The 23,640-nt window shown below is 34.0% G+C and overlaps 1 protein-coding gene across 2 annotated transcripts in view; it reads right to left on the reverse strand.

Annotated features, from left to right (window-relative positions):
• Positions 1–23,640, reverse strand: part of LOC118186859 (uncharacterized) — a 267,110-nt gene that overhangs the window by 212,337 nt on the left and 31,133 nt on the right. The gene's annotated exons all lie outside the window — the stretch shown is intronic.

Raw genomic sequence — 23,640 nt, forward strand, 5'->3', positions numbered from 1 at the left:
GAAAATCGATCCAAGTGTAATGAATGCGAATAAAAGAGTTGTCTTTCTCCATTCATTCTCTAAATTAAGTAGCATATTTCCTCCGCAGTTCTAAATCTCCGACTTACTGCTTCATTAGAATACATTACTGCGCGCCAGAGATCGTCTTCTGAAATGAAGGTCAATGACCATAATTCGGAATCTTTTCGAAAAGGAGGTAAGGGAAGAAGAATGAATTCCAAGTCCATTTGGCAGGGATCCCGACCTCTTAGGTTTCGACGGAATGGAATTCTCTGTCGAATTCTCATGCTCTGTGAGCTCGGAAGCATTTCTGAGAAAAAGCATCTTCGAATAGAATAAATATGATAATTAATAACATGCTAATGTCACTAATCTCTTAAATGGCTAATCATTATTTGGTTTTCATTTTAAAATGTTCTTCCATATTCTGTTTTAAGCGTCAAATGATTATTTACTTTCAGGCAGCAAAAATTAGCAGTGAATTTCCCATTATTGAGTGAACGCGCTTTTTCCGATATTGAAGTTCCAATATATAATAGATCCTCAAAATTGAGATATTTTTCTGAAAGTAATTTTAGGTCAATATTTGAAGAAGGCCCTAAATTCTAGGGCGTAAACCAAAACCTTTAAAATTCTAGGGCGTAAACCAAAACCTTTAAAATTCTAGGGCGTAAACCAAAACCTTTAAAATTTTCGCAGCCTTTCAAAGCTTTACAATTTATTCTTTCATTTTTCAAATTGTTGTTGTATATTACTTGTTATAACATTAGAAAGTTAATAAAGAACAATCTTTCAATACTGAATAGGCATTATTTATGTGCACTATCGTCTACCACAAAAGAAAATGTTCGAAACCATTTAGCAATATAAAGCTATAATTGCACATATGTCTATAACTTTTAAAATTTTATTTTTTATATATTACTCTGATATTATTCGAATGGTACCATTTTACATTCAAACGAAAAACAAAAGCACTAAAACTTCATTTCATCTTTGAAAGTATTCGGCAACACTAATGGTTTACTTGCGTGACATTTGAGTCGAAGTAATTGCACAAAAGATTTTTCAACTAACTGTTTCAGTGGATAGTTTATTTACAAAGAGAAGCAAAATGTTTATATGATTATCTGCTGCATCGTGTTTTAGAATTTTTTCCCCAAAAATGCACAGTTCTTAAAAGGTTATAGAGCTTACGGAAAGAAAAACACTGGTACTATTGGAAAAACGGATTTCCCTTTTTTTTTTACTTTTTCTTTAGCTTAATACTCAGGCACTAGTAAGTGTTACTTGTTTTCCAGAAAAATTCTTATGTAGATTTTTGATACAGTTCCACCTTTGATATTCTAGGATGCCAGATTATAACATTTTTTGCTTTAAATCAGAATCTAAAGGATAAGATGGTAAACTTCACGCTAATTAATTTCTTAATCAAACTATGTAAAAACTTTTCGTTAGATATATCTTGCTCCCTTTTGCATGTTAAAAAAAGAGAAAGAATAAAAGAAAGAAAACATTAAAAATCTGAAAACATTCAGATTTTATATTGCGCCCAAAGGGTGATTGTTTTTATTTACAGACACATACAAGTTTCGAGAGTATTTGGGCTAACGCCACATTGAGTTGAAAATATTTAAAAACAGCATATATTTAGAATTTCCGATAGACAGTCTCGCGCGCGCTTTGAAATTCTTGAGTTTTTTAATCGAAACTTCGTTAAAGTTTTACAAAATATAAACACCGATAATAAAACAAATTCAAAATTCGGGCTTCCAGGTGCTCATGTTCGAGAGGAGGATTATTTAATTCACAATTTGATGGCTCTAGGTACCGTTGTTTTTTCACAATACGAAAAACATACATACATCCATGCAGATTCTTCCTTATTTAATTTCTTTAAATATAATACTGGACAATAATATTTGGTTTTTAACGTTTTGGAAAGTAATTCAGACTTTTAGAGTGATTCAAGGCAGAATGCCGTTTCGACACTAATAGCCCTTTTGCGCTAACGCTCTTTGGGCTAAAAAGAATAAAACAAGAAAAATGAGGTGAATAACATATTTTTTACTTACTGAAACAATGAAAGAAACATACTGAATGCTTTGGCTGCAACGGCATTTGAAACAAAGCACATTGGACAATTGCACATTCGAATGCAGTATCCGATTCGATTATTAATAATACTTGCAGGCAGTTGTCGAAATGACACATTTATTATGTTTAGGAAAGTTACATTTTTCTCTCACAATTGCTTGAAATTGAATCATCTATATACTTCTTAGCATGTTGTGTATAAATATGGTAATAATTACAGTGTAAAAATTATAGGCTTCGTATTTGGTATTTTTATAATTATTGGAAAATAAGGAAAAGGCGTATAATAATTTTTTAATTACGTCTCATTTTTCGCACTAAAGGAATTATTTGAATTATTTTAGATTTTAAAACACTGTGAGGCAAAAATTATGAATAAAAAATCATACTGTCTTTTTACTCATTATTCAAAACGTATTTATTATTCTTTTCTTGGAAGTATTGGCACCATTAATTAACATTCAAAGATTATAGCGCTAGCCAAAATTCTGAATGGCTACTAAAAAACAATTCAACTCCATTCTAGTACAACAGAAGATGTTCTAAATAACATAGAAAGGAAGCCTATACGTACAAATGATGTTAAGAAAAAGTATTAACTATAAATGTTATTCGAGCAAACATTCCTTTTATTTTTAGTTATGTTGCATCAATACTATTTATCTGTTTTTCGAACAACACACAGTTATGGCTATTTGCTTATTGCTTTTTCATTAATCTTATACCATGTTTTTAAAAAATAATAAAAATCTTTCATTGCTTGAAAAAAAATTTAATCAGTGAAATTAAATTATAGTTCGACGACTTTTGCGAGGGAAACTAAACATAGGAATTTACTATAATTTTTTTTGCATTAAGAATGTAATCCTTAACGCAAAATCGTCAAACGAAATCGTTGATGTTTCCAGAAGCAGGATGTCATAAAAATACCTATTTTTCATTAATGACATAAATGCATGCTAAGATGTAAAGAATTTTCTATTTCGTTTTCTTATACTCCAGGAAAACAGAAATTCTCGGCGGGGATAAAACACTATGCAAACATATTATTATTTACCGAAAGAATAAAATTCTAAATTTTTTAAAATCTGATTTTCAAAAAGATTAGTTTCAGTTTTAGAAAAATATAAAAAAAAATCCCATTTCTAATCAAGACAGAAAATATTTAATAAATAATAATAAAAGCACAGATTTTCTAATTTCTCACCGCATATTATAGTTACAGACACAGACACACCGGATGAAGGACCTCCATCCCAGGTCCTCAAAATTACAGTTACAGGTATAAGGCATTTTCCCCGCCTTCTTAGCGTGTTTTCGTGGTGTATTGCTCTGGACGCTGGACGCGTATTCCAGAGGTCCATGGTTCGATTCCCGACGAAGGCGTTGCTCATTTTTCATATCTCCTGCTTCAAAAATACTTAATGTCTCTACACAGTTACTGTGTTATTATTAAGCACAAAAAGGGCGTGAGTTCAAAAACGTATTAATTCGTGACTTAGCTAATATTATCATATGAGAAAAGTCATATGAAATACTTCAGCTTACTTTTATATTTACTTCAGTTTATTTTCATATTTACTTACATGAAGAGGATATCATTATGTATTTGAGAGCTCATACTTACATATTTTATCTCTTTTACATGGGTTAATGTACAACACACAAAGTGCTAAAATATTGGTACACCATCATATTACTTACAGTATGTTTTTTGTAAATAATGAACTCCATGAGTATCTGCTAATATTTTGTAGGCAACGAACACTCTATTTCTTGGTCAAGCGTGGTTCGTAATTTTGTTGTATGTTGCACAGCGTTTCGCTATGCAAAACGCTGCAGACACTCGATAATACTGATTTCTACTAACAGGTGGTCACGGCAAGAATGTAACAGAATCGATATTTATCAGGGTTTCCCTTTAATCATGCTTTGTGATCTCTAGACATAAGTGGTGGCTCATTGTCCTGTTAGAAAATGACAAATTTATCAAAGATATAACTCAACAGAAAGGATGTACTCTATATCTGTCCGATGTAGATCTACTATAGGTCTCAATGGATGGCAACTACATACCTTTACTGAATCAGCGTAAAGTATGCAGTCTTTTATTGGTATGAGGGACACAGACTCACGACAATTTCCCACAAATATATGTTCTTTCATCTGCCTAATCAGATCAAGTAAGCGTTTCATGCTATCAAATGTCCGATCCTGAAAATTCCGAGCAATGGTGAACTATATAGCTTTGTGCCGTACATTCATTAGGAGTACGCTGATCGGATGAAGATTTTAAGGTTCGTATAATGAGAGAAAAATTCCACACTCCTCCCGTCGATATTCTGTAAAATCAGCATCAATACAAGACTGCTTTTTTTTTAATTATAAATAAATTATTTAAAACAAAATTTCAACGATTTTTCATCTTCATCCAACAGCTATCATCTCTTATCATGACATATAAAATGTTGTCCAAAAACAAACACTTTTAAAGAAAGGGCAGCAACAAAAAAAGCAATGTATATTTACTATCGATAATTCGAAATCCTTTATGAATGCATCGATAATTCGAAATACTTTATGAATGCATCACTAACTTTGCTTTGCCATAATTGACTATGTTAAACTGCTTCTTTGCTTCTATAACAAAAGAAAAGTATGCTGTCAGATTAAAAACGTTTCCTGCGATTTGAAACGGAATTTCATTGACAATTTTATATCATGATCTGCTTAGTAGAAGTTAATGTTTATACAATTAACGTTTCAGAGAGCTTATGCTGATATCAAAACGAAATTTTTCAGCAATATGTATTATATTAAAATTTTAAACAAATCATTGTAATAAAATAAATCCTAACAATGTATACTGCGTACAAAAACAATAAAACTATAGCTTTTTATACAGATTCATATACTGCAGAACTCGAATTATTCAGACCACAAATATCTGGAATTAGATCCCAGTTATCGCAATCTTTGATATAAGACTCTTGCAACCTTTGGTTTGTTTTACAAACAATATTAAGCTTATTTATTATTTCGAATACGTATTTTTTAACTTTTTCAAGTATTTAAACAATATAAAATGATAAGACGAGACAATAAATGTTTCTAAAGAAGGTAATAAATTATCATATTCTTTCTAATTCAAGCCGCACATAGTATTTTATAACATTTACACGTGAAAGTGTAAGGGGCATTAGGAACTTCACTAATGCGTCCCCTGTACACTGACTAGCAAGAATTCGGCACTCGCCATGGAAGGCATTCGGCACTCGCACTGGGTGGAAGTCTTCTTGGTATGTGGTAATTACCGGGTGAGACTAAATAGTGGGCGCATTGTTGACCTTTGGGACTGAGGCTAATTTATTTAAAATTCTACCAGAATATTACATTTGAGTTACATATTACATTATTGTGGAAATATGGACTAAATATTACATATAAGTTACATCGTTACATTTGCTGCTCTGAGCCTAGTAAGAGTTCAGGAAAGGTTATGTGGTTACAGCTCATTTGGTTTACTTCAACACAGCATTTACTGTTGCTGGTGCTTTTTGTTATGAACATTGCAATACAGTTATTAGTACAAAAATATATTTAGAATATAACAGTATGAAATATTATATTGCATCGCAATACAGTTAATGGCAATTTTACAGTCTATGGGAATTGAACTATGTAGACAGAAGAAGTGGAGTGTTTGTAGCATTAGGATATTTTTTGAACATCGTGGGAAGGAAATTCATGTAGGACTGTGTGAGCTGGTTATTGCTGTTTTGCAAGCTGGAGGCAATTAATCGAGAAACTTGGCCGAGATTCATACCCAGTGTTTAATTTTTGGTATATCTTCATCATATTAGGATGTAAGTGACGCAGCTTGATTTTCCCTTTGTTAAATGAGATATCAATATCGCCGGGCTGCGAATGTGGAGATATCTGTGAGTAGTCAGGAGAAAATATAAAGATCTCCATCTCTCCATTCTCCACATATGCAGGTCCACATATGTGGTTCCACATATGTGGTCCATTCTCCACATATGCAGGGTCAGATTTCTTTGGTAGATATATACGGGATAGGGTTCATGGTGCTCTAGGAAGTCCTATTTTTGGTCTATTCTGCTGACTAGATACTTGATAGACTTTGAGGTTTTGATTCTACTTTCATCCAGTTTGACAGAGAGTTGTTTGGTAGATTTTGACCTGATTTGTGAAGGACTTTGTAACTGGAGAAACTAATATAAACAGGATAACTGGAGAAAATAATAAAAAGTAGATTTGAATTTAAGCACACCTTAATTTTACGTTTTAAAAGTTGAATAAAATATTTGACTTAAATTCGAACCAATATGATAATGTACATGAATGAGTATATTATATATTACTCGTATTTGTAGTGCAGTACTTGGGAAGGATGTAGTTTGTAAACATTAATGGAAAAGCATCTATATTTGATATGTTGGTATATAATTCTTTTTCTAAATAGGTTGAAAAATCACAAGAATGTAATGTCAATTCAAATAATAGTTCAATAGAAATTAATTTTTTCTAAAACTAATAAAAGAATAGTTTTACAGTTTAATTTTTCGAAAAAAATGTGAGCTTTTTATTTTTTTAAAGAAATGAAAAACATTTTATTTTAACTTTTTAATCGTTGTTGGACTTTTCACATACTCTAGTTAGTTATGTTTCTAATTAGTCCGCATATCTTATGTTTTACCGATTTTTATCTCTATGTTTTATTCATGCCTACTTAAGCAAATGCAAAATTAAATTTATGAAGACAGAAATATAAATTTGTGTATGTTTTTAATTAGAGGAAAATATAAAAAAACATTTCTGATGCAGAAAAATAACTCGAACTCAAAATTGCTGATAGATATCTGTAACTATATTTGAACAAATAAAAACGTTTTCTACATGATAAAAAATAAAGTCGGTTAAATACTATATATCCAGAAATTTATGATCTATACTTTATTATAGTCAGAAAGATAAAATATAAATTAATATGCTCTGTGTTCATGGTAATTCAATTTGCAACTTCCTGCATCCAAAACACAACTGAAAATTAAATAAATCAGAATAGCAAATCAATGTGATTTGTATTAAATCAAATTACATCTCAGTGCAGTTACTGAAAGGTATCATTAACGAGATAGAACATTTTTTGTTTCACGGCAAAATATTATTTTTTCGTTACGTATTCTGCTTGCGTTGTTTTTCAAGACAGGAAACGTAATTATGTGTCGAAATATTTGATCATCGAGTTGACGTCAAACTTATCATTAGATGGTTAATGGAGCGAAACGGCCCCTTGGCCTTAATGCAACTCTTTAACCCAGTGAAATGAAATAGGGGTCTGGTACATTTTCGTTGAATGAGTTAGTAATCCTCAGTCTGTGTTAGTAACATTTTGTAAATGCAACATTATCCTGAGTAGTTTAAAAAAGTTATTTTTTTAAAGTTTAAAATCCACGACAGTGTAATTAAATTTGTTTAAATTAACTCTGAAGTGCATTCTAATTTATGTATAATGTACATTTACAAAACTTAAGTTATATTCTTCTACAAATCTATATGTTCCGGAAGATAAGGAAATTTCATATAAAAATAGCTTTTCAAATTATGCAGGATATTTATTGGCTTTTGTATTTGAATTGCCTTGCTTTGCATATATAGTACATTACATACATACGTAGAGGAAAGTGTGCTATGGGTTATGTAGTGACTTTGGCCTGAGTACTTATATGTAAATAATAACAGTAATATAAAAGATATTAAATTTGTATTCAAATGTTTGCATTATTGTGGCCATTTTTCTAATAGTTCATATTCCTGAAATTTTAAAGTCAGTATTATTCTAAATCTTTTTCAAGTGAAGTGTTTATGGCATCATTATTTGTACGAGTCTTTATCATATAGTGTTTTGGAGTACTTAGTAACCTCAAATTCTTTTTTTTTTTTTTTTTTTTACTTCATTTAATGTAGTAAAACGTATAAAGTTTTACAGAAGAAGTGATGCTATGACGGATATACTTAAGAGTGGATGAAATCATGCAACAACGTAATTTCGCTATATAGGGTATTTCTCCCGCCTTTTTTTAGCATGCCTTCGTGGTGTAATTAATTGGAAGCATAATCGACGCGAATTCGGGAAGTCCGGAATTCGAGTCCCGGCGAAGGCATTACTCGTTTTTCTTGACCCCTGCTTCAAAATAACCCTAATGTCTCTAAGGTGGCGCTTGAACTAAAAAAGGTGGTGGATGATGATTCTCCCCCACCAGGATTTGGCGATTGCGGCCCCTAATCCCCAGTCGCCCTTTAAAAATGGGAGTATAGAAGGTATTTCTCCAGCCTTTCTTAGCATGTCTTCGTGGTCAGTACGCTCGGCGCGTATTCAAGAGATCCGTGGTTTGAGTCCCGGTGAGGACAATGCTCAATTTTCACTGCTCTCAGTTTCGAAATAACCTAATATTTATAAATCCATTGTAAATAGAAATATGTAACATAATCTAAAAAATACAGTTTACTAGTATTAATATATAAATTTTTATTACAACAAAGTACTGGGAGACTATGGATTTTTAACACCTAAGGAAAATAAATTATGTCTTTGTACTCTGACAAGTATGCTCTTCAACAGTTTTTCTAAATTTAAAAGTTGAATTTTTAGTACATTCTGTGATGATATCGATTTTGAGGGTTCATAGAAACCTTTGGATTTCTACGAGACTGTTATTAAAAAAACAATACTATGTACTAGTATTATTACGTACTAGTTGTACTAATTCTACTAGTATCTGTAGCATTAAATGATGTGAGATATGATACATTTAATAGTTTAATGTTAACTACATACGCTTTTTTCATTACATTTCAAGATTTTTGTATTAATTATTCCAATAGCTATTTTTATATTTCTCGAATGAGATAAAAGTGGAATTCGTAAATCTGTCAAGTAAAACTGGAGCTTGAGGAGCGAAAACAAATGCATCTGTATTAATTTACTTTCCTTTGTTCTTAACAGTCCCTTCAACATTAAATAATCCCTTTAATATTAAAACTTAAGCTTGAGAACCATTAATTTTTAGTTTTTTTCGTTTATTGCACAACACACGCACTTTAATGACCTTTACTCTAATTTTTTTCATGTTCACAAATTTCAGCATATTCGTAAATTAACGCTGCAAACAAGCATGCAAAACTACATATTTACCCCCCTTTTTTTTTGTTGTTTTTTGCTTCTTTATATAGTTAAACATGTATTTTGAAAAGAAGTTTAGTATATTAATGTTTCAGTTGTTTCATCTCAAAGCGCGTGTTTTTGATAAAAAAATCCATTTTCATTCTAAGCTAGGCCCCACCAGCGGCCGAGCGGTAAAGTCGCTGAACACTGGTAGTTCGGTCTGAGGTTCGAATCCCGCGAACGGGCTGGCTGCATGGGTGTTTTAGTGGTTTTCCCCATGTGTAACGTGTATACGAGCCAGTTTCCCTTAGAAAGTCCTCCACGAAGGCATCCCTCCCCTTAGGCAGATAGCCCTAGTGTGCTTTGCCATAATTAAATACACCATTCTAAGCTAAGGAAGCAGAACACATAACACACCTACATTTTCCAGTTACTCTGTTGCTAGCAGAAACACTGCATAAAAAACAATCAATTAAAAAGTCAGCTAAACGTGCCAAAAACATTTCTTTAATCACGATCCTTAAGTGGGCTTTCTCAAAATTTACAAACCACTGCATATTGAGCTTATTCTGTTTAATCTTATTAACATTACACGAGATTTTGTTTTACAAAATCAACATTTGCATTCAAAATAAATTGCTTTCATATTTTTCCAATAGCACTCTTAATGACATTTTACTAATACAATAAACGTCCTTATGATAGAGTCAATACTACATCTTTTATATAAATATATTTCTTTAAATATTTCTGTACACAGCCTTACCTTAGAGTTAATTAAAATCATGAAAGCGTAATTTAATTTTTCATTAGTTTCCGATTGGCCCACAGTACATGATAGCAATCTTCTTTTAACTATATTTTTAAACCTGAATTGGGTTAACTAACTCATTACTACATGAATTATCATGATACAGTAAAAACATTGTTAAAAATTATAATTTACAGCTTACTTATTCAGTTGTAGCTTCAACTTACTAAAAATTGTATTCATCTGAAAGTTTTAAACGTAAAAAATCAGAGAGATCGGGAACAGAGAAAGGCTTTCCAACTAACTATAGGAGCTTAATGCATGTAAAATAGAAGAAAAGAATGAAACAATATAAACTGAAAAATAACACTTTTTATTTGTGCACGTCTGTGAGGTCAGTACTTTGAATGTCCCTCCACGCAAAAATAATATGGTAAAAGAATTTTTCTAATTAAGATTTTGAATAATCATCTCTCGTCTTAAATCGAACCGAAGATCATCCAATGTCTAGACGAACGTGCTATCGACTATATCACAAGAACAGATAAGCTGAAAATCTTTAAAATTATCCAACAGCCTAGGCGTATAGATATATATTCAGGAATATTTTAACTGATACTCCTAAATAATAACGGTTTGTTTTCCGTGCATCTTAAAATACTTCTAAAACGTGAAGGATATATTTTGGATGAAAATGTATCCTGGCAAACAGAAACAGTGGCATTTTTGAATTATAATCAAGAAAATACCTTTTCATTATTATTAGTTCCAAACCTTAGGGTTGTTGGAAGGATAACTTCTTAATCTTTAATACTTAAAAGATGCTTATAGGCAGCATATGATGTCCGGTCGGCTAAAACATGGTGATCATGAGATATCGTCCATTATACCTACTAAGGTATACTATGATAAAGAAAGCCGAATATTTATTCTTTCCTTTGCAGTAGTCAGATCCAAGGATTTCAGTGGCTAGCTGAACGTACTGACTAATTTGATTGTAAGGATCTTAAGTTTTACTAACGTTTATTTTTATTTTAAATCTTTACTATCACTTCTTATTTTCTACTTCCGGCCAGAATTATAAGCGTTAAGGTTTTTATGCAAAGTTGTCTGGCGAACGCCAAGTATTTAAGTTGTGGCCTTTTGCCAAGCGAGAGAGAGGAAGCAGTTGAGTCAAAGCAGGCCGCTTACCTTAGAAGTTACGCAGTTGCTGTTTGCCTTCCAGGCCAGAGGTTTTAATCCTCTTGATAAATTTAAACGTATTGTAGTGTTCACAGTCTCTGTACTACATACGCTTCCTGTTAATATAAGGCCAATCTTCCACGTTTATTAGTTTAAAGTTAAATTAGAGTTTAGTTTTATTTTTATACTTCTACGTTAGACCCCAAGTGGCGGGTCAGTGTATTCCGAAGTACGGAAGTTATTGTATATAGAGAAAAATAAAGGGTTTTGTATATTTGTATACCCTTCATGTGTATCCTGTCTACTTACCACAATTAGTGAACATAGCTTTAGTAAGCTCTCTGTTCCGAGTCAGGTCCTTGTATGTTCCCGAAGAAGGTAAGAAGGAACATTGACCCTGATAGTGGCGCCCAACGAAGAAGAATAACCATGGCCGAGTTTCAAGAAGAACCTGTGCTGCCTGCAGAAACGGCTCAGAATCCAGAAATGCCAGCTGCCGCCCTCGAAGGATTTGGTTACATCGTCCAGACCATGCGCGCTTCGATGAAACCAGAAGCATCATTTAATGGAAACTCACCGGTAACCAGTTTTTTTGAAAAATTGGATGACCACTTCATGCTCTACCCCGTGCACGAGTTTCAAAAAGTTACCTTAGCTACCAGCGCTTTGAGGGGCCAAGCGCTTAACTGGTTCAAATGGTTCAAATGTATAGGCAGAAGTCTCTTGGGTCAAGCAGGAAGTCCCACCTATACTTACGAAAATTTCAAGACTGCCCTACTAAGAGCCTTCCCTGTTGTAAGGGATCGTGCGAAATTAGAAACGGAACTTTTCAGTATATATCAACAAAGAATCGAAAACCTCTCGAGCTTTATTTTAAGAAAAATTCACGTTTTCAAGCTCTTGTATGGAAACCGTCCGGATCCTGAAATAATTCAAGTGATTTTGCCGAGGTTACTGCCCCAAGTGCAAGACTTTATTGAATTAAAAAATCCGACTACACCGGAAAAGTTATTTGAGCTAGCAATCCAGTTTGAAAGTAGAAGAACGGCGGACGTCGAAAGAAGACGCCAATATCAACAGCGAAACCAATTTGGTACGCCAAGACTACAGCAAACTCAAGCACACGGCTACGGAGAAAAATCGAATCAGTGGGCAAGGAAACCCGAGCATTCAAAAACAGCCGGCGAACGTCGACAGTTCAATAGCAACCCAGGAAAAAAGTCTCAAGGCCACTGGAAAAAGAAGGAAAGCACGGAAAGGAAAAATAATTTAAACTAAAACGGATTTCTGCTGACGAGAGGGTGCGGAAATCCGAAGGCCACGAAAACCCCTCTTCCTACAAGTTAAATACAGTAATGGTGAAAAATTTGACTCTTCCGAAGATTGAAGTCTTGGTGAATAATATCCCAGCCACCGCACTCCTGGATACCGGCGCGCAGTGTTCCTGTGTGGCAGAAGAGTTTTTTAGGAAGTATTTTCGCAAATACCGCATATATAATGCGGATAATACGACAGTGTTAGCGGCGCAAGGAGAAAAATGTAAGTGCGTAGGTAAAGTACCTTTGTATATCCGTATCAAGGACGAACAGGTAAAGGTGATGTTTTTTATAGTAAAGAATCTGCAAGCACATTTAATTTTAGGAATAGATTTTTTTTCTGAAGCACAAGCTACGCTGGATTTTAATGAAGCATCCCTTAAGGTGACAATGAAACCAGTTCGTACAGAAAACGCTGAACCGCCGATGTTAAAACTTGACCACCTCCCTAATGACGAGCAAGGAAGAATCCGACAAGTGGTAAGTGAATTTGCTTCGTTATTTAGTGATATTCCAGGATTTACTCAGGTTACTAACCATAGTATTGACACCGGAGATGCAATGCCAGTTCGTCAAAAACCATACCGGTATGATAAGAATAAGGAAAAAATTATAGAATGGAATATCACCGATATGCTACGTAAAAAGATCATAACGCCCATCTCAAGTAGTTATGCTAGCCCGGTGGTTTTATGTAAGAAAAATAATGACTATCCTTTGACGCATCCAAAAAGATGGAGATTCGCTATTGATTACCGTAAATTAAACTCCATAACTAAATATCCGGTATATCCGTTACCGATTATAGAAGAAATTCTAAGGAACATAAAATCAACCAAATTTATGACGACTTTAGACTTAACGACTGGTTATTTTCAAATAGGGGTGAGGCCTGAGGACGTGCCTAAGACTGCTTTTATAACCAAGTCTGGCACTTATGCATTTTTGCGTATGCCGTTTGGCCTTTCAGGGGCCCCGGCAACATTTCAGCGATGCATGGACATTGTGATAAGACCTGTTCTTGGAAAGTCCACATTTATCTATTTAGACGATATCATTATTACTAGTGATAATCTCGACCAACATGTACAGGATTTAAGACAGGTGTTTTCTTTATTAAATGAGGCCGGTCTAAAAGTTAATGTCGAAAAGTGCAAATTTGCAGCCCCTGAATTAAAATATTTAGGTTACAAAATATCTCAAAAAGGGATCGAGACAGATGAATCAAAAATAATCGCTGTACAAAAGTATCTGACTCCAAACACGGCAAAGAAGCTCTCTTCTTTTCTAGGACTTTGTTCATATTATAGGTCCTTTATAAAAGATTTTGCAGCTATCGCTGAGCCATTATTAAAATTAAAAAGGAAAAAGGCAAGATTCTCCTGGACGGCCGAAGCCAATAGTGCTTTCGAAAAATTAAAACAAGCATTAACGCAAGCCCCTGTGTTGAAATTTCCTGAAAAGGATGAGAATTTAGAAATTTCAGCGGATGCTTCGGATTATGCGGTAGGAGCGGTACTTTCGCAAAATCAGCAGCCCGTGGCATTTTTTAGCCGAACTTTAAATCAAACACAAAGAAACTATTCCGCGACCGAGAGAGAGGCACTTGCAGTTCTGTTAGCAGTGCAAAAGTTCCGAGTCTATTTTGGAAAGGCGCCGATAACAGTGCACTCTGATCATGCGGCGGTAACTAGATTGTACTCAGGGAAAAATTTATCCCCCAGGTTAATAAGATGGGCACTCAAGCTGCAAGAATATAATCTGGTAATCAAGCATACCCCTGGAAAGGAAAATATCGTAGCAGATGCCCTATCAAGAATTAAAATAGACGAACAAGGAAATACCGTAAAGGTGGCAATGCTTACAGCATGTACAATAAACTCCCGAGAAACTTTAATAACCGAACTGGGTAAGGATCCTGAGTTTGGAAGCATTTATGAGTATTTGAAGGATCCTGAAAATTTTAGCCACCAAGATATTGTGGCGATAAGAAATAGGGCGGCCCATTACGAACTAATAGATGGTCTATTATTTTATACAAAACTACGAATTCCAACAACGAATTTCGACCTGTTATCCCAGCTAGTCTTAGATTAAATATCCTGCAGGAGCTCCATGACAGCCCTTTAGCTTCTCATGCTGGTATTCGAAAAACTATCCAACGCGTACGCGAGGCAGTCTACTTTCCTGAACTGCAAAAGTTAACAAGGGCGTATGTCCAGTCCTGCCCAACATGTCAAGCAATTAATTATATTAATTTCCACCCGGCCGGGTTTCTAAATAGTATTAAATCCGAATTTCCAAATGAAATAATTGGCATCGATTTATTGGGCCCTTTCCCAAAAAGTCAGTTAAATAAAAGTCGCTATCTCCTTGTTATGGTTGATCATTTTAGTAAATGGACCGAAATTGTTCCCTTAAAACGAGCCTCCGCGAAATTAGTTACTGATTCTATTTTAAATAAATATATTTTAAAATACGGGGCGCCCCTAAAAGTTATATCGGATAATGGTCCTCAATTTGTAAGTAATATATTTGAAGACATGTGCCAAAAACTGGGCATACGTCATTTAAAAATGGTCCCGTATCGGCCGCAATCAAATATAGCGGAACGGGTCAATAGAAATATAGTGAAAATTATCCGTAGTTATGTTAAAAATTTTCATAAAAGCTGGGATAACTATGTCAATGAATTTGCTTTCGCCCTTAGGACCGCAAAACATGATACAACGGGCAAAACTCCTGCTGAGTTATTTCTAGGCAGAAAGATTATAACACCGTTAGGTAAATTATTTTATGTGCAACAAAGAGCCCCAGAATTTAAAATGGGTGATATAGAAAAATTAATAAAAGAAGCAAAAAAGAATACGGAAGTAGCACAAAAAAAAACAGAAGCTCTATTATGATTTGAAACGACGGGGAGTAACTTATAAAGTAGGGGATGAAGTTTTAAAAATTAAGCATTCACTTTCTTCAGCACCAGAAGATAAGACTGCCAAATTGTTTCCACGATTTGAAGGACCATATGTTATAGAAAAAATAACTCACCCTGTAGTAGTGTTAAAAGCCAGAAATGGTGAAACCTGTTCCGCAAACATTGATCAAATCAAACCATACTTCGATCGTAATAAAATGCAAATATTTTCAGATCTTTTGCAGGATCCGGCACGGCAGACACAGCAGGCACAAGCTCCAGAGGTGGAAAAACGACAAGTACAAGGGCAAGCCAATAAGAGGCAGGAGCAAGTGAAAAGAAAATTGCCCGCGGAAAAATTGAAGGTAGCAAGAAAAAGAAGCCGTTCCACCGTCCAGAAAAGAGAGTTCACGAACACCCCCAGAATGAAGAAGGGAGAAGGACGACGTATGTGAAGAGAACCAGGAGAAATGACGGCAACTATAACCCGGCTCTAAAACGGAAGATCTACTCATCCGACAGGACTCTCCGCAGCAAAAGTTGCCGAACTGCGGAAGGGCCATCAGCGGCGGAGGAAAAAGTACAAGGAAAATTTGAACGGCCAGCAACGAGGTCCAAGCAAGAACACGAAAGAAGTTTCCCATTTCCGCCAAGACCAGCTGCCATCAAACGGCCAAGACCACAAGCAGAGGAGAAAAAGAAGGTATTCAGGGGTGGCCGAACTGGTGAAAAAAGGAAGCTTCCAGAGGAAAGCACTGAAGGGCGAGCCCGTACAAGAAGGAGGATAAATCAAACTACTATCTGCAATACCTTTAAAGACTGGGCCCAGAAAAGGATGTCCGAATATCACAAAGATAAGTAAAATTTTATGTTACTTTGCAAACTTAAGTTAATCTTTCATTCTCACTGCAAGTGGCAGATTTCAAGAAGTTTTACCTCATGCGAGGTCTACCCTTATCGCCAAAAGGGCGAGAAATGAGTTCTTACCGATTTTGGTATTATGTTTTTCAATTACTCGCGCGTAAAATTAAAAGTTGATGTATAATAGCGTTGTGTAAAGACTTAAATATTGAAAAACGTTCTTGTATAAATTTTATTTAAAACATTCTAGCAAGAGAGAAGTTTTAGTCTGAAAGACTTTTTGAAATGTAGTATTTCAATGTAGAAAGAATTGGCACTTGCTTTGAAAAGAATAGAAGTTAACAATGTACTACTAATGTATGTTTTCAAATGTGTAAAATTAACGGCATGTTGATATGTTCTTATATACAATGTGAACTGTTATTTTAAATGTTAAGAAATACCGTGATATGGTAAAAGTGAATGTTAAAATTTTTTTTATTCGTGTGACTGTAAAAGACTAAAGCATGGCGAATATGTGTTAAAGGTTGAATGATGTAGTTAGGCTCTCTGACGCTACACTTTAGAGTTAGACACTTTCAGAATAGTACCTCAGGGTTTAGAGTTGAAATTAGGGTGTGTTAAGAGGTCTTGTTATGTTGAATTAGTGTTTTGATTGTAGGAGGAAGTGTGGAACACGTAGACAGAAACACATTCGTGTTTGGTGTTCTTTTACAACACATGTCAGATAGCACGGGGAGAGATAATTAAAATAGTCATGAATGAAATAAGAATGTTAAGAGAAGTATAATTGTATATGCTACTTGCCATTTCATTGTGTAACATTTCATTAAACTAGTTTTCCTTCCAGAGATCTGGAAGGAACCAGAATTGAATAAAAGCTCCTGTTTAGATGCAGTACAGATGAAAAAAAAGTGTGTATCCTGGGAGCTGCTATTGTAAAAAAAAAAAAACAAATTTCTTTCTTTTAAATTTCTAGTTTCTAGCGAAGTATGTTTGTAAAAGATTGGCCTCGCGTTAGATTCTAGAGCTAAAAGTTTTCAACAAGGTCGTTTTAGACCTCAGTTTCAAACTAATTAACTCTGGCGGGAAGTATGTAAGGATCTTAAGTTTTACTAACGTTTATTTTTATTTTAAATCTTTACTATCACTCCTTATTTTCTACTTCCGGCCAGAATTATAAGCGTTAAGGTTTTTATGCAAAGTTGTCTGGCGAACGCCAAGTATTTAAGTTGTGGCCTTTTGCCAAGCGAGAGAGAGGAAGCAGTTGAGTCAAAGCAGGCCGCTTACCTTAGAAGTTACGCAGTTGCTGTTTGCCTTCCAGGCCAGAGGTTTTAATCCTCTTGATAAATTTAAACGTATTGTAGTGTTCACAGTCACTGTACTACATACGCTTCCTGTTAATATAAGGCCAATCTCCCACGTTTATTAGTTTAAAGTTAAATTAGAGTTTAGTTTTATTTTTATACTTTTACGTTAGACCCCAAGTAGCGGGTCAGTGTATTCCGAAGTACGGAAGTTATTGTATATAGAGAAAAATAAAGGGTTTTGTATACCCTTCATGTGTATCCTGTCTACTTACCACAATTAGTGAACATAGCTTTAGTAAGCTCTCTGTTCCGAGTCAGGTCCTTGTATGTTCCCGAAGAAGGTAAGAAGGAACATTGACCCTGATATGATTAAATGACTTTAATTCAACGCAGTATGAAGAATTCAAACTCAAAAGGACTACCTGCTGTTAAAAAACAACTGACCAATTGTAGGAATATCAAATAAGATAATCTGAAATAAAATGAATGTCTGCTATCATACTCTATGCACTACATGACTGTTTGCTTCATCTTGCTGAAAGTATATGTTCCTGATCATATTTTGCACTATCGATGATAGTGCTCATAAAGTGAACCTTGTTGATAAGGTGCTTATAAAAAATTCAAAATATCATCGTTCTCAAAACAAAAATATTTTTACCATGGAAAAAAATTACGTACGCACTTCGAAGAAAAGTACTTATGTACTTTATGCACTTAAGAAGAAAAGGCACCTCAAATATCAACAAAAAGTTATCTTGTACCTATTATAACCAGGCGGAATTCTTAGTTGTTATCCTCATAATCTATAGGCTACTATTAATGTCAAGCAATGTTGTCAAGCTACTATTCATTTGACCGAATATGTGAAGAATTTTGTTGCTTTTCTCAATGATTATGAGGATGACAATTCCTGCATCGATTCCCCAAAACGATATTCAGAAAACTGAATTCCTTAATTCTGTCACATCAGACACGTATTCAAATGGCTTTTATTTCTGAATTCTATCCAAACCTTATGAAACTGATTCCGAATTTTGAAGGATAAACTTATACATTCGCTCACACCTTGTGCAGTGAATTAGATGATTTAAAGTTTTGTCTTCAGCGCCAAAGTTTTTGCTATTTTGGAAATACTATGAAATATGTTTTGACAACCAAGAAAGAAAACGTTGTTCCGAAGCAGAAAATGATGTTGATGACATTACATAAAACTGAATTTAAACATGCTGTCCGACGTAATAAACGGATGCTATAAGTTTATTTGGAAATCATTTTATCGTTCTGTAGCCATGAAAAATCCTTTATTAGCTTTTACGACATAATAGGCTTTTCTAAAATACGATTTTTAGGACATTCCAAAAGGCGAGTTCATTAGTGGATACAATAAATTTCATAAGCAATTTCTTATTGTGGTCAATCACTACACTCGTATTAATGTTTTGCAGATTCTTTAAGCAACAACAATCTATCGCGAAAGCTAAGGGTAGCTGATCAAACTTTCATAATCCCGACATAGCCTGCATTGTGAGAAATATTTTAGTATCCCTAACATCGTAGTTATGAATCGAAAACAAAGACTTAAGGAAGAGAACTGAGATTACAACAATATTCGCTCTCGATTACTACTTTCCCATATTGCTGGAATCGTTTATTTGATTGGCTTTTAAAAAAGTGACCTGTATTTCTTTTTTCAGAAAAGATGTGAAGTATCTGTTTTTTCAAAGCTTCCATGTTTATTCGAAAAATTGTGCATTTCTCTTTCTAACACTAGAGAAATTTAAAAACTGTTATAAATAGATAGTAAAAACTGTTATAACTGACTAAACATGAAGTCGTTTTTAGCACAGTCTTCTTTTCTTTCATATACCACTTACAATACCCAGATAAATTTCGTCTAGTTATTTGAAATTCGGTGTAGCATTTTTCTAGTGCTACGGATTACAGAAACCATCCAAAAGTATCACATTTTACATTATGATTTTTTATTTACAAGGGAAAACTCTCATGCGAGTTTGAGCAGCTTCATTCATTCCAGTAAACATATCGAACTTATTTTACTTTTAAATAAACTTGCTAAAATATTCTATAAATAACTGATTATTTACTTGAAAATATTTGTTTAAAAAGTCATTTGGTTAAAATGTCCATCAAGACCCTTTAATCAAATATCTGTATTCCTTTTTAGAACTGTGCATCAAATTTAGTTAACCATACAATTATCTTACAATGGTAAATACTATGAAAACTAAATAACTAATGAAATCAGTTAAATTTTATCCGTAAATTTACCCCTAAATAAGTAAAATTCAATAATATTGAAAATATTATAAGAATTTATAAATGATCTTGTATGAAAGTTCTTTTCACCATTATGATTAAAAATTTAAAAATAATCTCTTTGCTTACAGCTGTTTTCGTATCCCAAAGTTCACTTAGACTGTTTTGAAAATACTAAGAATTGGAGAAATATACAATTCTTCTAGTTGCCAACCACGTTTCTCCTTTAATACCTGAGGAGCCTGTAAAATGCGCATACGTGAACACGGCAGACAATTTAAAGAAGAAACAGTCATCCAAAAATCGACAAAATTCCTTTTCTAGACTTTTATTCGGAGTAACGTGATTCACTTCAACAATAGAGCAAAGGTCCTTTTAAACATCGTTTTATTTTCCGTCACGGCCATAAACGCTTATCGAGAAAGAAAATTTCTTTTCTTTTGGATCTTTGAATAATTTCCTTTTTCTCACTGGTAATTTGAAAGGTTCCGAAATTTTCGCAAATTTGACTTTTGAATATAATGATCTATCTTATCAGCTTTCTTTTACTAATCAAAGCACCAATTTAAGGAATAGAAACACACGAAAAAGGAGAAAAAAGAAAGAAATAAAGACAATTCTATTTTGGAGGCAAGAAAATTGAGAAGAATCATTTACCTTTTCTAAATTAAATTTCTGGAATTCAAAACGCAGATGTTGTGACATTCTACACTGAAATTGCTCTACATAGTAAAAACAGCATCTTTTAGAAAATATCCATGTCGGAAAAAATGAAAAAATACTGCATCATCTTTATATGCTGAAAAGGGTTACCTAATCCGAATACTTATTATTAACTGAACTTTTGTAACGTTTGTTAGGTTTGTATTTTGTAAAGTTTTCTCAAAGTTTTTAAATCATTTGATTAACATGACCGCTTTAATTTTAAGTAATCTGTAAGATTTTTGATATTATTTGTTTAACAGCGACTAACGGAAAAAAACACGACCACGGACTTCACATGTGCATGGAGGTCCGGAACATGATAATATGCAATAATCATGTAAAACCATAGGGTCGCATACACAACCCGACGCACCACTGTAGAGTCATTAGGTTATTTTGAAGCAGGACTACGTTAAAAAATTAACACTACCCTAGCCGAGACTCGAACCCAGGACCTCTCGCATATACGTCGAGTGTTCTACTCTTACACCACGAACTCATGCTAAAGAGAGAGAAAATTCTCTATATACTCCCCCTTTTAAAGGCAGATTGGGGATTAGGGAACCCAGTCGCCAAATCTTTTTAGTGACAAATAATTGTCCACCAACCTTTAGTTCGGACGCCACTGTAGAGTTATTAGGTTATTTAAAGCTGGAGTGCATGAAAAAATGAACAATGCCCTAGCCGGGACTCGAACCTGGACCTCACGAATACGAGTCGAATGAGCTACCAATACACCACGAAAGCATATTAAGAAGGGATAAAATACCTTATATCACACGTTCACAAAGACAGGGACAGAAACGCGCAAGATAGGTCTACTGCCAGACATTTTGGGTATGCTTGATTCAGTTTAGGTTGTAGGATTTCCCACTGTGTTACAGTTACAGTTGGATGTGAAGAATCTTAAGAACTAGTAAGTGAATAATCGCTTAAGTTCGTGACGCAGTAAATAAACTTGGAAAGGGTTAAAGGACCCTTTATTACTCAAATAAGTTTTGCTGCAGTTGCAGGTTTAACAGAACTCCGTCTTGGAGCTGTACAATAAAGCTGACACTCGGGCTTGAACTTAAGAAACTAAGAATTAAACTAAACTAATCTTAACTAAAGGAGATATAGCCGAAGCTATCAAGATTCTAACGGAGTTGGCCCCTTAACGCTAGTTGACTGCGAAGCTATCAAGGGCCTAAAGTACGGCCGGGCGTAATAACAGCTTACGAGAGAGTAGCCTAAGAAAGGCGGACGCGTGCTAGCCAGAATATTTGGTATCGCTCTCTAAGACAGTAGAACTTCGCGGTTAAATGCGGCTTAGCATTCAGACGTGATTCTGAAACTACGTTCTGCCCGGAAGTGGAAAGTTGAAATTAAGAAGCGATAGGAAAGGAAGTTTAACTCAAAATTTAACTGCTAATAAAAATTAGCATAATCCTTGCAAGGTTTAACTTAATTTTCATTGGTTAATTTAAGTTTCAGTTTGCAAATTCCAGCATTATTATTAGCTGAAGTGTTATGTAAGTATTTGCGTTATTAGTATTATGTAAGAATCATGTGATCAGGATTAATTTTGATATGACGCAGTGTAAGGATATAGTGACATTAGGTTATCTGGAAGCAGGAGATGTGAAAAATGAGCAATGCCCTGGCTGGGAATCCAACCACTGACTTCTGGAGTACACGCCTAGCGTGCTGACCACTACACTACGAAGGCATTCTAAGAAGGCGGGAGAAATACCTTATAAAGAAAAATTGATTGCAAGCATGCAATTATTTTTTTACAGTAGAAAGAACCATATTAAATAGGCAACTTAAGGGACTATTCCAATTTAAATTTTGAATTTTGTCATTTCTATACTGTATTATGTTTTATGTTATTTAATTTAACTATAAAAAGAAAAATCACGTTAATAAATTAGCAAATTAATTACAAGCAATGCGAATAATTAAAGTTCGGAACAGCTGGAGCTGGAGATCTACTTTTTTTCAATATGTGCTATTGTTTCAGTGTGCACATATTTCAATGCACAAATGTTTTAATGGATATATTTCTGCAGAGCTGCGTTTTAATTTGGAAAGCCTCTTTCATTTGTTTTTATTATTTTTAGTTCATTTCCTTTTCGTTATTCCTCTCCTTTTCCTGCCATAAAAAAGTGATAGAATTTGTTGAAATATTGTGACCTTTCATACAAATCCATCTGTTTCAGCAAAGTGAGTCCAAAAGAATACTTTACCCAAATTTCTAATGTTTTTACAGAACAGATCTCGGAAATGTACGTCATTAATTTCCCGCTCTTTTCAATTATCTTACGGAAAACATATCTTACTTCTGGCGATGTGCCAAATGTTGTTGGGGAGGGGTATTTTTTCATAACATATCCCCACTGTATCGATTCACTTTAGGAACAATTTCAGTTCATAAATTTCATTTAGTTCGAAAGAAGGGTTAAATTGATGTTAAGATGTTCCTAACGAGCGAAAGTTCGATTTTTTTAATACTCTTTGTACTTCTGTGTAGTATACCTAGTAAATCAAATCAAATTTATTCTTTTAGTCAACGTTTAAAACTATTCGCGAAGTTTTAAAGCAACATTTAAGGCAAACAAACTGCCAGAAAGAATATAATGGAAATTGGGTAGAAATTAGTAGTCATTTAGCAGGAAAGGTACGCTATCCAAGGTAAACATAGCTTCTTTTTAGCGAGTGCATAATTGAATTTACGGGAAAACTGATTATTATTATGGATTGAACCTAATTAATATTTAGGGAATTCATTATTAAATAATCTACGTTCAGTTTTAAGTGAGCTACATTATTTTATATGAAATTTCTAAAAAAAGTACAGTCTGTCTCAAGTATTCTAATCTTATTTTAATTAAAACTTCCTTTCCACCTTGCTTAAATCCGCAGCTCCTGAAAAATTTCCAATAAAGATAGACCTCTATTAATTTAAGCTTACTCCAAGCTGGCAATTTTTTTTCTTTTTCATCTCTTCAGTAGTTTCCGGTTAACTTTGCAGCTTACATTATTAGTTTATTTCT

This window comes from Stegodyphus dumicola, chromosome 10 (genome assembly GCF_044657685.1).
Source record: "Stegodyphus dumicola isolate Sdum_Otavi_A_Nest chromosome 10, ASM4465768v1".
Lineage (NCBI taxonomy): Eukaryota > Metazoa > Arthropoda > Arachnida > Araneae > Eresidae > Stegodyphus > Stegodyphus dumicola.